Source organism: Aethalodelphis obliquidens, unplaced genomic scaffold, assembly GCF_003676395.1.
Source record: "Aethalodelphis obliquidens isolate GAN/ISIS:26980383/991018 unplaced genomic scaffold, ASM367639v1 scaffold84, whole genome shotgun sequence".
Taxonomy (NCBI): domain Eukaryota; kingdom Metazoa; phylum Chordata; class Mammalia; order Artiodactyla; family Delphinidae; genus Aethalodelphis; species Aethalodelphis obliquidens.
In genome coordinates, this window is record NW_020838028.1 from 6055502 (window position 1) to 6072556 (window position 17055).

At 35.7% G+C, this 17055-nt stretch overlaps 1 protein-coding gene across 1 annotated transcript in view; it reads right to left on the minus strand.

The window, feature by feature from the left end:
* Positions 1-16325, minus strand: part of CNTN1 (contactin 1) — a 378978-nt gene extending 362653 nt beyond the window's left edge. Inside the window, exon 1 of the mRNA XM_027093460.1 lies at positions 16174-16325. The gene's annotated coding sequence lies outside the window, so the exon portion shown is untranslated. The remainder of the gene's footprint in view (positions 1-16173) is intronic.
* Between the last annotated feature and the right edge of the window lie 730 nt (positions 16326-17055).

Consider the following 17055-nt stretch of genomic DNA (forward strand, 5'->3'; position numbering starts at 1 on the left):
CACTATGGGGTCAGACAGATTTGAATTTGATCTGTTTCAGTCCCTTACTAGCTATTGATCTTATTTTATTTAATTGGACTTCATGTCCATCAAAGGAGGGATAATAATTTACAACCCATGGAGTTGTTGCAACAAGTCAGATAATGCATTTAAAGGCATAAAGCAAAAATGCAATAAATCATAACCTCTATATTAATTTTTGTAATGTTGGTGGTACATAGCTGTTTTAGTTTTATCCCCCCTGTGGTTGAATATGAAATGTATTGTGGAGCAGAAGCACTGTGTTCAGGAAATGGAGTTTGGTGTGATTGTGAAACAACCAAGTGAAGATGTCCAATGCATTTTTGACAAGATGGGTCTGATGTATAGGTCAAATTGAAGCTAATTATTTAGAAGTTATCAGCATATAGATAGCAATCAGAACCATCACTGGGAATAGGATCTCATAGTAAGTGTATTCAAACTGAGGTAATGGGTTTAGGGCAGAAGCCTCTGGAAGAAAAGATTACAAAGGCTACAAAGGTTTATGAGACTTAAAAGAAAAACTAGAAGATAGTTTCATGAAATCTCAAGGAACTGAGTTATATCAATCAGCTATTGCCCAATAACACTGCAAAACAAACATCCCAAATTTACAATAGCTTTTTCTCTTGCACATGGGTCCACAGTTTGATTAGGTCAATCATGCTTTAGGCTGTACAGTAACTGGGTCTGTCTCCAAGCTTTGTATTGCCCTCATGTCTGCTCATATGTTTCCACTTTCACCTTGGATCAGCAGTTTCCCAGCATATGTTCTTCTCAATGCAGATGACTGGGTGTAAGAACCATGCCAAACTCAGATGCATAATTTTTGCTTAGTACACATCTAGTATTATTACAATGGGCAAAGCAAGACGTATGACTGAACACAACATCAATTGGTACAGCTGTATGCTCTATTAACAGTGGGAATGGAAGAGAAATGAATATTTGCTTAACAATAAATCCAAACTATGAAAAGACCTTTCCAAGAAGGAAAATTCAACAGTGTTAAATTTTCTCCTGAAATGTCAAGTAGGTGATATTTGAAAGGTATCCACAGAATTTAGGAACTAAGGGATATTTTGGAGACCTTGTAAAGTACAGTTTTACTAAAATGTCTGGCTTAAGAACCAGGTTTCAAAGGTTAGAGAGAGAATTGAAGGCAAAATATGGTAAAGCAAACATAGATAAATGTTCAAAGAAACTTGGCTGTGAAAGAGAAAAGGGAAAAATGACTGCAGTAGCTTGTGGGAGGAAAGAGTTGGAGGATGATTTTGTTTGTTTAATTTTGTCTGCATTGTTTCTCAAATGAAAGAGAATTAGGCATGCCTAAATGCTGGCATCAGGAAGCCAGTAGAGAGATCAAAGTTGAAGATCCAAGAAAGAGGTGGTAATGAATATAGTGAGGACCCTAAAATGATAGAAGGGTGTAATCCAGAACCCAGGAAGAGAAAAAAATATTTATGAAGAAGTTGGCTTTCCTCTTCCATTACAATGAGTCAGAAGAATGGAAGGAGAATGTTGCTATAGCTGAGGTCATATTTAGAAACTGTAGACTAGTAATTCTGGAAGAGACGAGAAAACATGAAATTTTAAAAAGAACCTAGAAAAGTTAGTAGAAAAACAACTGAAAAGTTTGAAGGCAGGGGAATATTAGGGAGTTAAGAAAGAAAGATTGGCATTTCTGGGGAGGAAGCATATGAGCATAAGAGCAAATTTTCTCTCATGTTGTAGAAAATTGAGATCCAGAAAAAAAGTAGAGGAATTGGAATTAGGAGAGATCCCTCCTCCATCATAGGCTTAAGGATAGCAGTAGAGATGAAGACATGCTGAGTGAAGCAATATTTAATTAATTAAGGCATTCCACTTCACAATGATATTTTTAGTAACATAAATATTAATGTCATCTTCCAGAATGCATTACAGAAGGGTTGTGGAGGAAGGCTGGATTTAAAACTCAAAAACAGAAGTAACTAGGTTATGTGTGAATTACACTAAGAAATCTAAAAAGATAAATAAAATAAAATAATTGCTGAGTCCAGCAAGATTGTCTCCTTACCCTACATATTAGCAAGGATCCAAATTCCTTTGTTCTGCAGTATTCTTCTTAAAAATAGAAGGCAATATGAATAAACATGATTTGTGGTAACATTTGTAACACTGTTTCTCAGTTGGTTCTAAAGAAATATTTCAATTTACTAGCAGTTATTACATTCATATCTACCACCTCAAATCAGACAGTATGCAGTGGAACATTTTCAGCATATTGTCAGAAACCAATAGGTATTGAAAAATTTGAACAGAACATTTTAGTGATACAATTTTGATTTCCCAAAATAAAAGCATAGGCATGAGTAATATACCATGTTTTCTCTCAAACATAAAATCAAATAAATGGAAGAAAATTTAACTGCAACTTAGACTGAAGATTCTAGTACATAATACAATTTACATTGGAGAAAAGTACCCAGGATTAAAAAGCCACTGGAGGACTTAATATTATAAAATAATGCATCCATTTTATTGATATGTATGTAAGAATTAGAGCAAGTGATCTTTGCTCTGAGTTTGTAAATAAAATATTCATTTTTCTCAACCATCCTGAGAACTGGATAGGCTACAAAAATCTCATTTTAATATTCTTAGCAATCCAGTAAACTCCAAAGATCACCCAGGAAGCTAAAGACTCCAAAACATTGTTCTCTCTTCACATTTCCCTGTTCCTTCATCAACAAAACACCTTTTGGGAGTACTACTGGAAAACATTTTTCGTGATTTAGTCATATTACAAATGGCTATTTTATATGCCTCTATAAAAAATACAATTGTATTCAAAGAGTAAACCATGTGTGTTTATAAAATAAGCATGGTGGTATTCTCAGCCATGGCTAGAAATGACATCCAAAGTCCAGTGAACTGCCATGAACTTCCATGAACTTCTATGGCTTTTAAAAAGATATGTAACAGATTGCCAACAAAAACATGAAAGAACGTTCAACACCACTAATCATTAGAGAAATGCAAATCAAAACTACAATGAGGTATCACCTCACATCAGTCAGAATGGCCATCATCAAAAAATCTACAAACAATAAATGCTGGAGAGGGTGTGGAGAAAAGGGAACCCTCTTGCACTGCTGGTGGGAATGTAAATTGGTACAGCCACTATGGAGAACAGTATGGAGGTTCCTTAAAAAACTAAAAATAGAACTACCATATGATGCAGCAATCCTACTACTGGGCATATACCCTGAGAAAACCATAATCCAAAAAGAGTCATGTACCACAGTGTTCATTGCAGCTCTATTTATGATAGCCAGGACATGGAAGCAACCTAAGTGTCCATCGACAGATGAATGGATAAAGACGATGTGGCACATATATACAATGGAATATTACTCAGCCATAAAAAGAAACAAAATTGAGTTATTTGTAGTGAGGTGGATAGACCTAGAGTCTGTCATACAGAGTGAAGTAAGTCAGAAAGAGAAAAACAAATACCGTATGCTAAGACATATATATGGAAACTAAAAAGAAAAAAGTTTCTGAAGAACCTAGGGGCAGGACAGGGATAAAGATGCAGACATAGAGAATGGGATGAAGTGAGAGGGTGGCATGGACATATATATACTACCAAATGTAAAATAGACAGCTAGTGGGAAGCAGCCGTACAGCACAAGGAGATCAGCTCAGTGCTTTGTGACCACCTAGCGGGGTGGGATAGGGAGGGTGGGAGGGAGACACAAGAGGGAGGAGATATGGGGATATATGTATATGTATAGCTGATTCACTTTGTTGTAAAGCAGAAACTAACACACCATTGTAAAGTGATTATGCTCCAATAAAGATGTTTAAAAAATAATAATAAAAAATAAAAAGGTATATATGTCTTAGCAGAAATCTAGCTCTCAAAGAAGCTATGGGAAGATTGAGATGAAAATATATATTTAATTTTCTCTCCTTATTTACTCAAAGGAAGTTTTATAACATGCTAATAGCAAAATAAAGTCAAAATGAAATTATTAGGAGGGCTTTTTAAAAGAGTTGATTTGGAGAGTACAGCCCTGCCAATATTGTAGCAATATTTCTTATCAAGAATTATCTAGACATGCTGCTTCAAATCTAGTTAACTTCCTTAACATTTTTTAAATTACAAAGTCTTCTCACACCTAATATCTTTCTTTTACTTCATTAAATTCTCAAAAAAACATTTTAGGATATTCAATTAAATCACTGCCTTACTTGGGACTATTGCTTCTAGGGTAAAATACAAACACTTTAAAAATACTTTCTTGATCTACTATTTTCTCCTCTTTGCCCATATGTCTTGCTACTTTATAGTTTATACTCTATCATATACTAGATTTCTTTCAGTTATTTGAACCATACTCTCCTAAATGTCCCTGGCATACAATATTCACCTAACATGTTGAATCTCCTTGTATTAAAGCACTTATCACACAATTTGGGGTTATCTTTTCATCTATTTTCCCCACTTATCTTAGAAGTCTCTTGAAGGTAGGAAAAAGTCTGACTTATTCATTACTACAAAGCCTACCACATAGGAGATGTGTGTTTCTGTTCTCCCTCCCTCCCTCCCTCCCTCCCTCCCTCCCTCCCTCCCTCTCTGCTTCTTCCTTTCCTCCACTTACAAATACAATATATAATAAATGACAGAAAAAAGTATTAATCACATTATTTCTTTCCATTTCTAGCAGAAGGACCTACTTTATAGATTTTTCATGGGAGACAGTCCTTTTTCATACCTGGAAACTGTTTTCCTTGAAGAACAAGTAGCATTGAGAGGGTCATAAATAGGCAAGTGAAAGAGAAAAGGCCTTGCCTAACTAGTTTAATCACCTAAATAAAACCTAGTGAATAATCAGATGACAGACATACTGCAAACTTACTTCCATACCTATTTTCCTCAATTTAGGAAATGAAGCCACTCAGAGTTACAGGAGTTGAGTAGATTTCTTAAGAATACATATCTACTAAGTGCCAGAATTTAGATTTAAATCTATGTCTACTGAACAGCTAGTACTATACTCTTTCCTGCATGAGCAAACATAGCCATATATTATATTGAAAATATATGATACTAAAATAACAAACAATGAAGGCAGGAGAGATTTTTAGCACTTAAATTTTATAAAACCAACTTACTGTCAAATTTAATTGAAATCTTTTACAATCCCAATAATACACAAAATATTTTTATGTATAAAAGTAAACAATCAATAGGGAAATACCAAATTCATGTTTTATGATGTCATTGGTGCATAATTGTGCTTTATTTATATTTTCTTTTTAATAATAGTCTGATTTGGAAAGAAAACTTCTAAAAGTATTTGAAAGATTGATCATACGCAGTACAAGGAAGGATATTCAAGAGCAAACATTCTTATTTATGTCACTAGGATTATATATTGTTATAATGTACTTGAAGAACAATTTGGAAATACTGATAATCTGTAAAAGATGTATCTCTTTGCTAGCAATTTCACTCTAGAAATGTATTAGGGAAATATTGGAATGAATGTACAAATGTATATGTAGAATAATGTTCTTGTGGCATTCTTTAAAAAAAAATTAGAAATATCCCAAGGATCCAATAAGGGGGACATAAATAAATTGTTTCATGCAAAGAGATATTATGCAAATACTAAAAAGGATGTGTTAGCACTATAATGTGTGAAAATAAAAGTTGGCCAAGATAGAAAAAATGAGTGACAGAACATTACATATAGTATGGTGCATTTTGATAGTAGTAACAATATATATAAAACTATATTCTATTCATAAAAATCTTTTAAAATATATACAAAATGTTAAGAATAGTCAGCTCTGTGGGTGGATTTAAATGAATGAAAAGAGAGTCGTCGTTAAAAATCTTATACATAGTAAAAAGATTGTATGAGACTATTTTGAAGAGCAGTGTCCAATATATTTGAAAATTTTGATGGGAAAATTCCTAGAAAAGTACAACTTACAAAAAAAGATTAAATAATATTTAGGAAATATGAATAGACACATAACACATAAAGTAAGTGAATTTTTAATTTAAAATACTGCCACAAAAATATTTCTAGGGCCAAATGGCTTCACTAGTGGATTCTACAAGAAATTAAAATGTATCATTCACAAACCCTTACTAGAATAATCCTAAATAAAACATTATCAACACTAATCTAGTAATATACATTAACAGGTAATAAATACATAATGAATTAGTTAAATTTATTCTAGGTAATAAATACATAATAAACTAAATTTATTCTGGGTGGGGATTCTAGTTTAACATTTGAAAATCAATCAATATAATTTGTTTCATTAACAAAGATAAGATAAAAATCATATGATCATCTGAATAAATTTAAAATTTTGTAAAATATTTAAAATTTTAACAAATAGAAATAGTAAGGAATTTCCTTCACTTGATAAAATTATGCATAAAAAAATCTAATACTTAAGGATGAATTTTTGAGAAATTTTCTTATAAGAAATTATTAATATTGATACATGAGTTTTACAGGTTTTGTTTAGATGAAAACAGTATAGTGTCTGGCACAAATACTATATTGAAAAATGTTTCCATGATTACAATAAGGAAAGACTTATTAAATAAAACACAAAAAATTCTAACTATGGACTACATTAAAGCTGAGAACATTTGTTGATTAAAGATAACATTAAGAGAATGATAAAGCAAATTATAGAGCGGGAAAAGATATTTGCAAATATTTTCTAAGGGCTCAAACTCAGAATATATAAGGAACCACCTATGAATCAATAAATAAAAGACAAATAACTCAATAGTAAAATGGGCAAAATCTTTGAATGACACTCCAAAACATCATATTCAAATGGCCAAAATATATATAAAAAGGTGTTTAACTACATATTAATGAAAAAAATGCAAATTAAAACCATAATTAGATATCCAGCTCCACACATTCCCAACTACTCTAATAGTTTAAGTTTAAAAGACTATTAATACCAAGTGAAGGCAAAGCTAATGCGTAACTTGAAATCTCATACACCACAGATTGAACTGGAAATTGGCTCAACCTCTTGGGAAAATCTAGCAATTTCTACTAAGCATTAGCCATTGACTCAGCAATTTTAATCTTATTTATATCCTAACAAAAATGTATACACATACATGTATAAAAAGACATGTAAAAGAATGTGTGTTCATAGGAAAACTATTACACAAAACTGAAAACAACCCAGATGTCTATCAAATAGAAAGATAGGTACATTTTTGGAGTATTTATACAATGGAATTCTATAAGACAACAAAAATGAACTATTATTACATTCAAAAACATGGATATATCTCACCAAAAAGGTTGAGCAAAAGAAATTTGATACAAAAAAGTCACATACTGCATGATTTTGTCTATATGAATTTAAAAAAAACGCAAAATGATTCCATGGTCTTGAAGTCAGAATTAATGATTACCTTCGGGGAAAAGCAAGGTGGTAATGATTAGGAGTGGCTGGAAGAAGGATTTCTGGGGGCTGACAAGGTTCTTTATTCAGAACTGAGTGTTGATTTCATGGATGTAAATACTTTGTTTAACTCATTGTGCTGACTCTTTTCTGTGTGCTTTTCTATATTTCTGTTACTCTTTAATTAAAAAGGTTTAAAAAAACAATGCAATGTTTTATTGAAAATAGATGTCTTAGTTTCCAAATAACATTTTTGGGAAAAAATTAGTTAATTAGTTAATTAGTTAATTCTACCAAAAGAGTTGTTATGACCTCTAAAATAATATTTGAAAGCTAAAGAAACATACAGTAAATCAATCCAGTAGATATTTTTAAAAATTTTCAGTTAAAATATATTGTGTTTAATGTATAAAAATAATATGCAATGGGAATTTTCATCTGATATAAATTTCTGTTATATTAAATAAGTTGAGCCTCAAACTGGAATATTATAAATATTATTTATAATATCTTAGCAGGCAATCTTGCCTGTTACTGATAGCAAATCTGTACTTTCAGTAACCATGACAATTAAATACGATCTGATTAGATGTCTTAGGATAGAATTACTGTTTATGGTTTGTAACATCAGCAAGCAAAATTAGGGCAGAAAAGCATACAAAATTCTGTTACTTAGTTTAAAGTTAAAATAATGAATTTTAAAATAGCACATTGTAATTACTTAATTTATGTTTGGAAAACTGCCCCATGTAAATCACTGTAGTGAAAGACCATTTTGTTTATGAGATTTCCATAAATAAAACATATATAAATTTAGAATGATTTAATCTATCTGTTGTGTTGATGTTAAGTACATGTGAGATTTAGGGATAGATGGCCACCTCAAATGCAGGAAATTTAAACTGTGACTAACAAAATACTAAAACTAGATATCATGGAGAGCAGAATAAACACTTTAATAATCTAGGTTTAGGAGTTAGTTAACCTGCATATGAATTCTAGCTTTTTTAATCATTAGATTTTTAATATATCTATTTTTTCTCATCTGTAAAATGGTAAAAATAATAAATAAAATCCATTTCACTGGGTTTGATTAAGTTATGAGATATCATGTGCAACACATTTAAAATAATGCCCAACACAGAGTGAGCACTCAAAAAATGGTTGTTGTTAATAACTGAAGTGCGGTTATAGAGAAGACATTATCTGCACAACCAAACAAAAAAAAATCAGTCTAATACTTATGTTTTTTTGGTTTTTTATTTGCCTCTCCCATTGCAGAGCACAGGCTTCGGACGCGCAGGCTCAGCGGCCATGGCTCACGGGCCCAGCTGCTCCGCGGCACGTGGGATCTTCCCGGACCGGTGAACGAACTCGTGTCCCCTGCATCGGCAGGCGGACTCTCAACCACCATGCCACCAGGGAATCCCACTTCTGTCTTTTTCATTTTTAAACTAGGCTAGATCAGTGCTGTAGGTAAGCACCCATCTATTTTTCATAAAAATGTTTTCAACTCTTGTACTATTTCTGAAAAACATATTTGACTCATCTGACTCTCCAAGATTGTAGAGAATATATGCTAAGAGCCAAACTGAAAAGCTGGATATTTTCTACTTAATTAAGAATATCTAGAAAGAGCATTTTAATATTCTAGTAAAAATAAATAAGGGAAAGGGTATTGTACTTGTCACCAAAAATAAAAAGAAATACACTCTGAAGTTTTATATATATGTAAACAAATATAAATATACATAATCAATCAATTAAACAAATACACGATTTTACAATAAGTTGAAATCAAAAATCACTGCCAGTGCGTTACTTCTCAGCTATTAAAAACCAAAGTGACAACTATACATAGGTATTAGTGCAGTAAATTTTTACTGGATTGTTCAGGACTCTCAGTGGATTATTTATATCCTTCAAGACCAATGTCCTTGACCTGGACAGAATGGTGGACTGCACCTCTCTGTGAAATGTTTTGGCTGAGCATAATAGACCAAACATGCAAGTATGAGTAAGATTACCTTACATCTTGTCCAGATTTGCCACTAACGTGATCTTAGGCAAATTACTTATTTCTCTGAGCTTGTTTCTTTATCTGTAAGAATGGATAACCACACCTTTCGATCTAACTTTCAGAATTGTTGCAAAGGATCCAACAAGGTTATACATGTAACCATGCTTTATAAACTTCCAGAGACCACACCAATGGAAGATTTTTATTAAATGAAGAGAAAGGGGATTAATTTCACCAATATTTAGTTCAAACACAGCTAAACTTATATATCTACATTATCCATGTAATTATATATTTCTTCCTCCTTCTAAAATGAAGAATTATTTAAAAGAGTTAGCTACATATTTAGCATTCGGGAATTATTCAATGTCCTAGACATGTCTTATCTTGACAAATTGCTTATTAAAAGACTCTGTTTTACCTATCTTGCTGTATAAATCAACAAAACCAGGAAGTTAATCCTTGACAAATTAAGAAGATTGACATAGCTTCTAGTTTTATTTCTTGGTTTCCAAGGTAGAGATATAAATTCTTAACTTGTTGAAATCTTAAAAAGGTGTTTAATCTTAACCTTCTTTAATTCATTTCTTCATAAAATATATGTCAAAGTCTTCATTGGGCACAAAGAGGAATACGGCATTGTCTCTGTCTTCAAGGGCTTACAAAAAACTCAGCCTGGAAGTTCAGAGAAGTCCTCCCTAAGATGGTGGCACCTGACCTGAGCCTTGAAGAGGTTAGGCAGATCAACTACAGGGCAGACAATGAGACAGGTAATGTCTGGCAGAAAATAGAATATGGAGGGGAAGTGGAGTTTGGGAAAAGAGAGAAAAATATATGCTGAATAAGGGGAAATGCAAACAGTTTAATATGATTGGCATTGTGGGAGATTGGAGATCAAAGAGACTGGAATAATGAGGAAATGAATTTAGAGAAGTAAACAAGGACCATTTAGTAAAGGACTTTAAGTACAACCTAAAGGACTTCTGGCATCTTGTTATTAAAAGGAGAAAGAGAGAGAGAGCTCTATCAAAAATTTTTCAGCAGAGGAGGCACCTGTTGAGATTGGTTTCAGAAAGACACTTGATTATAGTGTGGAGAATGTTCTTGAGAAGACTACAGAGAGTGGGACTGAAGTACGGGCTCTGAATTCTGAAGATCCTCAGAATATCCTCATTTCCTACACAGGAAACAAAGGCTTAAAGAAATTAAGTAACTTGCCCCAAATCACACAGCTTGTAAGTGGCTGAGCTAGGTTTTGTGCAAAGCTCTACATAACTCTAAAATGTGTGCTCTTAGGACCATAGAAACTGCCTCTCATGAAGAGAAATGAATGTGACAAACCCTAAGCATTTAGAGAATAGCAACAAATAAAACAGTGCAGGAAAAGTGATGACACAGTCAGTCTACATCATCAAAATCAAGTACAGGGGTGAGCAATTATCCAGTGAATTAAGGACCATCTGGATAATCCTGGCAAAAGTAGATTTAGTGCCTGAGTTATTCAGATAATTGTGCAAACAGTGTGCCCTACCCTGGCGGAGTAACCTGGTCTTTAATATCTTCCATAGTACATTTTTCCCTGTGGCACTTCTAAAATGGACAACAGTAGCTCAGGAAGAATAAAGGTACTATTCACTTCATGGGAAAGTCACATAAATAATAATGGGATCTCAATAGACTGTGAGTGTATTTATGTCCCCAGGAGCCATTTCACACAGAGATACATGATATACATAAGCCAAATACTACTTCAAAGAAGAAAAGTTCAGCAATAGCACCCTCAAATGTGTGCTTTTATGTTCAGTTCTTTGTGAGGTAGCAGAAAGTTTTCTGAGCATTAAAGAAATGAAAGATATTACTGCAAATCAATTTATGGATTAAACTACAGTAAGGTTACAAATTTCTGTGTGTTCAACACATAAAAAATTAAAGGCAAAAAAAACAGGGTGAGGAAAATTTTCAGTTTACAACAGATTTCTAATTATATGAAGAAACTATGATTACCCCAATAAAAAATAATCAAATGAAATCCACAAATTAAGAAATACAAAGAGCAGATAAACAATTTGAGAAATGAAAACATTTCTCAAACTCATTCAAAATCATAGAAACACAACTCAAAGAATAACTAGATACCTAATTTCTGCTATCAAAATAGTCTCAATTGTTTTAACCACAGTACCAAGTATTAATAAAGCTATTGCCAAATCAGCTTAAACTGAGTACCAATTTCTGCACAAGTTTTTTTGCTGGGGCAATTTAGCTATAAGCATTAGGAGTCTGGAAATATTTATATGTTTGATCCAGTAACATCTAAGGAGTTACTGTAAGGAAATGGTCAGAAAGGTAAAGATTAATGAATGTTTATGTTCATTTCCATAAGTGTGAAAAACTGGAAACTATCTAAAAGCTCTATATAAAAATTATTTGGCAGCCATAAAAAAAACATGTTTAGTAAGAATATTAAATAAAATAAATGAATATTTATGGTATGATGTTAAGTGGGGAAAAAGCTGAATGCATAAATGAATATTCACTCTAATTTCAAATCTGTAAATTTAAAATACCTATGCATATTCATAGAAATAAAACTATAAGGTTGACAGTGGATCTCTGTGCATGATGATAGAATTATATTTTATTTCCAATTTTTCCTGAATGATCCCATATTTCCTTATAATCATAAAAATGTTATTTAAATGTAATATTAAATGAATATACTTTCAAATACAACTTTACACAGTAAGTCATCCAGACAACCATAGTGAAATAATGCCCCATTCCTCCACCTGCTACATTTCCAAGTTCACAAACCTGGTAAGTCCTGTTCTCAGGATTTGAACCCAGGTATTCTTTCTCCAAAGCCAGTGCCCTTCAAGATAAAAAGTAAAGCACAGTGCAGGTTTCAAAGCAGAACTGAATCAATATGAGGCATTAAAAATACATTATACCAATAATAATATCTGACATCTTAGATTAAAGCAGAGAAACTTATACACTGGGATATTTGATAACTGCACTAATGGAGGTATGCAATGACAGATGAAAACTGGTATTAAGGAAAACAGAGAAAAATACAAATTAGGTTGAGAATAGAAATGAATAAATTTATTACTGAATGGATGGTAGGCATTTGGAGGTAGAGAAAAGGAAATCTAAAAAATAAATAAATAAAACTGATCACAGGGCTTCCCTGGTGGCGCAGTGGTTGAGAGTCCGCCTGCCGATGCAGAGGACACGGGTTTGTGCCCCAGTCTGGGAAGATCCCACATGCCGCAGAGCAGCTGGGCCTGTGAGCCATGGCCACTGAGCCTGCGCGTCCGGAGCCTGAGCTCTGCAACAGGAGAGGCCACAACAGTGAGAGGCCCACGTACCACACACACACAAAAAAAAAAAAAAAAAAAAAAAAAACTGATCACAAATCAGAAAAGCCTAGAAAACAGCAGTATCCTTTACTAAAAGCCAACTTAAGGATGATGACAACTGATGGGGGGAAAGCAAAAAATGGTTGTCACTATGTACATTATCATTACTGTAAACAGTACTTCTACTACTAACAGCTATTGTTTATGAGTAATTACTATGGACCAATACCTATTTTAAATGTGTTGCATGCATTATCTCACTTAATACTTGAAAAATATCCCATAAAAATCTCTGAGATAAGTGCTGTTGTAATTTCCAATTGACTTACTGACATTCACTTATCTGCCTAGTGATATCTGAATATTAACACAACTAGGCTTCCTTCTAATACCTGTGCTCTTAGCCACCAGGATAATATTTTGGAATGACTCATGGAGGAGAGAATAGAAACGGAAATGCAAAGGAAAGTTTTATTTCTAATAAAATTGCCATCCATTTGGGGGATTCATTTGAAAGCTAGGAGCAGGAAGAAGACATAAGAGGGGCACAAAGACAGGGTTATAAAAAGTGAGAGAATAATTATGACATCAGATCACTGTGGTACCAAGAAGTAAAATTTCAAGGAGGAGATGGACAATACAGCAGAAATGGCAGATCAAAAGGGAAGAAAACTGAATGTACCAATAAAAAGAAAACAAGTACTGGACTTGAAGGGCTTACGGATGACTTAGAGAGGATTGGTTCTTGATATGACATAGATCATGGCCAATTTATCTGTAGAAATGGATGGACCCTGTTGATCACTTTTTTAAAAATAAGGCACATGGCATGGCATGTTTTGTGTGGAGAAATATGGATTGTCTATCTTTCAACTTGGTCTCAAGGGGAAGAAGATATGAGAGTATATATAGAATAACCTGTACACAGTCATAACCTCTACTAGGAAATAGAATCATTCTTTGGAAGGATATAGAAATGTCTCATGTCATTCATTCCTGCTCATGGAGAAGACAATGGAGCCAAAGGAAGTTTCCAAAAGTAGTTCTCAACACATAGCCTTCTATCAATAAATGGATTACCCAAAATCATTGCTTCATCCATCCAAACAATTCCTTATGATGATTCTTCCTCAGTAAGAATATTTGAGCCTACTTAGAACTGTAGGCTATACAAAATGTAGGTCATGGTCTTTTTCTGCAAAGTACTAACTGCCTAATTAGAAGACAAATCAGACATACAAATAATGGTCAAGCAACAAAACAGACTTAGTGTCTGAATAACTGAATAACCTTGGTCTATACTGTATCAATATTGATCAAATATTGTTACCAGGTCCAAAAACCATGGGAAACTGAAGAATTCTATTTGATGGTAAACTGCTATGCAATTAATTCACAGTAGGTTGTTGGAATATTAGGGTTGAAATAGTGGACTTTCAGAAGATTTTAAACAAATTACTTATGTCCTCTAAATCTTAGTTTTCTCATCTAAGAAAATGGAAAGGTTTTCATCAAGATTAACTAATTCCAGCCAATGGGAAAAATAAATGCACATACACCTATAAAAGAAAGTCCATGTCATGCAAATAGATATGATATAAAACAGCAGCACAAGTTTAAATATCAGGTCCACAAGTAAAATTTGTACAAAGAAATATATCAAAATTACTCTCCAAGATTCCAAAGGTCCCTTAGTTCTATATCCTATAAAGTGGGTGGATCTGGGATTTTCCCCCAGATCCCCTAATGCTGCCAGCTGTGAGTTACTACCCAAATAAATTTACCACCGATCAACCAAGGTACAGGCATAGGGAAACCATTATGCTCTGATGAATTTAATAAAATATCCCACATATGACTCATATTTATTTGATATATGTGCTACATTTCAGGCTGATAAGGCTCATGTGAAGCTGAAAAATGCAGGGAAATGGATGAAGATCAAATAGCACTCTAAGAATGTATTCAAAATAATATTTGGAAATATTGATCTTCATGTGCAATAGAGAAACATTATTTTATGCAAGGTTTCCTCAGTCTGAGTGCATCTTCTCTGGCTTTTCCCCTAATGGAGAATTTGATTCCCTCTTTCCCCTCCCACTCAGTGCTTCCAGATTGCTTCAGAAGACCAAGGCAGCCTGCTCAGCAGCAGGCAAACAGGGCTTGGTGAGCAGGAGCTATATATAGCTCCACCTTGGAGATATGCACACACAAGTACGTGTACAAATGCCCATGCTGGATGTGTCATGAATAAATGAGAAAAGGTTGCAACTTCTCCCCTCTCCCCCCTTCCCATCACCCGAATGTTTCAGCAATTGTCAAAGCAGGGTGTCATCAACCGCTGAGAGTGATGCAGCGTCTAATTTCTCTGCAATTCTGCTTACTGCTTCCAGCAGTCTAACTCCGGCAGGAAACGGCACTGGGCCAACACCTACTACCCAGATGCGGTCACCCAAGGAGGCTGCCTTGCAGCCCCTGGGAGCCCATTTCGGCACGATTACTTGACTCTCCGCAAATCCCCCAGGATAGACCCATCTTTTAGAAACTAGGCGAGAAGGTGGTTTCCGATAAAGAGCGTAAGGCTAGGAGAGAAGAAGCCAAGCCTTCCTTGCCTCTTCCCTCCTCAGTCTGCTGCAGATAGGGGAGAAGGGCTGATGTCTTCTCAGTGGAGACGTAATTAACTGGAAAATGCCCTGCGAGTTGCAGGCTTTTTTCCCAACCCCCCACTCCCGAAAGGAGCCGGTTCTTAACAGCGGCCAGGGAACATACAAGTCCTTCTTCCCCTCAGCGCAATCATTCCCAGTTTTTCAGGGTTGTACTAGTCTAGAGGCAAGGGAGGAGAGGGGAAACGAGTGGGTGCGGATAGGCGTGGGGAGGAGAAGATGCTCTTCTCTTCTCGATTTAGGAAGACCTGCAGGTTCCCGGCTGCTGACAGGTCTGCTCTCCCAGACCCTCCCCTGCCAGGTCGACTTGGCATCCCTTGGGCGAGTCGCCGGCGGTGGCGGCCGCAGCCTCCGAGAGGAAAGTTGACGAGACGGAGAGGGGGCTCGGTGCCCTCTCCCGTAGTACTGCCGCCCTGCCCCGCCCGTCACCCCGGGCTCCGGCATCCCGTAACCCTCCTTCCCAGCACCACACACCCTCCACCCAGTCTTTCCTGCCGTCCTTCTCGATGAGAGCTGCGGCGACTACAGGAGATCTGGGGGTGACGAGGGCGGGGCGGGGCTGGGGGAAGGGGAAGGGAGGCAACAGCAGCAGGAAAACACGCATTCTTTATTCTGTCTGCAAAGAAGGGAAAGTCCTGCCTCCTACCTGTTCCCTGCTCCTGCTCGCCTTGGCGCTGCACAGCTGGACCATAACCTACAGGTTTCCCACTTCCGCCACAGACACCTGGGAGAGCATCTCCCCACCCGGCGCCCCTCCTCGCCTAGGCCGAGCCCACCCCAGCTACTTGACAGCAGAAGCCCGGCCTTTTAGAGCGCTTATTGGGGCGGCGAGGGAACTGGGGCGGGCACCAGAGAGAAAGCCGAGTCTCTGATTGGACAGAAGGAATGTCACTCTCACCCCAGGACCAGGGCTCGCTGCGGACCCGGGTAGCTGCTAAACCCAACCGCAAAGGGTCTCTGCAGTCGCTGGAACCAAACCCTGCTGCTACTGGATCAAAGACCCCTAAGAGGAGGGAAACTGGTTTGTTGACTTGTCATCTGAGACCCCAAGAGGGAGGGAGGGACCAGCCAGAACCAGACACCCAGCACTTTCCAGAGCTTCCCTGAAGGGACCATCTGCTCTGGGAGATTTGACAGCGAAAATATCAGGAGCAGTGAGTGCCGCGATACAGAGGCACGAACTTCGGTAACGAATGAAGCAAAATAGAAAAATACATATAATTAAGTGAAAAAAATCATAAGAAAAAGAAAAAGCATGAGAATTTTATTTCAAGTTTCCATTCTTTCCCCTAAATGTAACATGGCAGTATTTCACGTGGAGAAAATGTTGAACTGCTTATTCTGTAGCGCAGGAGACTCCAAAATACCCGCTGGTAGGAACACTGTTTTCGATGGAAAAGTGTTACGATAATAACCTCTCAAAAAAGAGTAAAAGAAGGCAATTAAAGCCAGACTGCATAAGAGACTTGCCTTGGGCAGTTCATTTGGTGGTAAAAGTCTTCAAACAATCACCACCAGGCTGACTAAT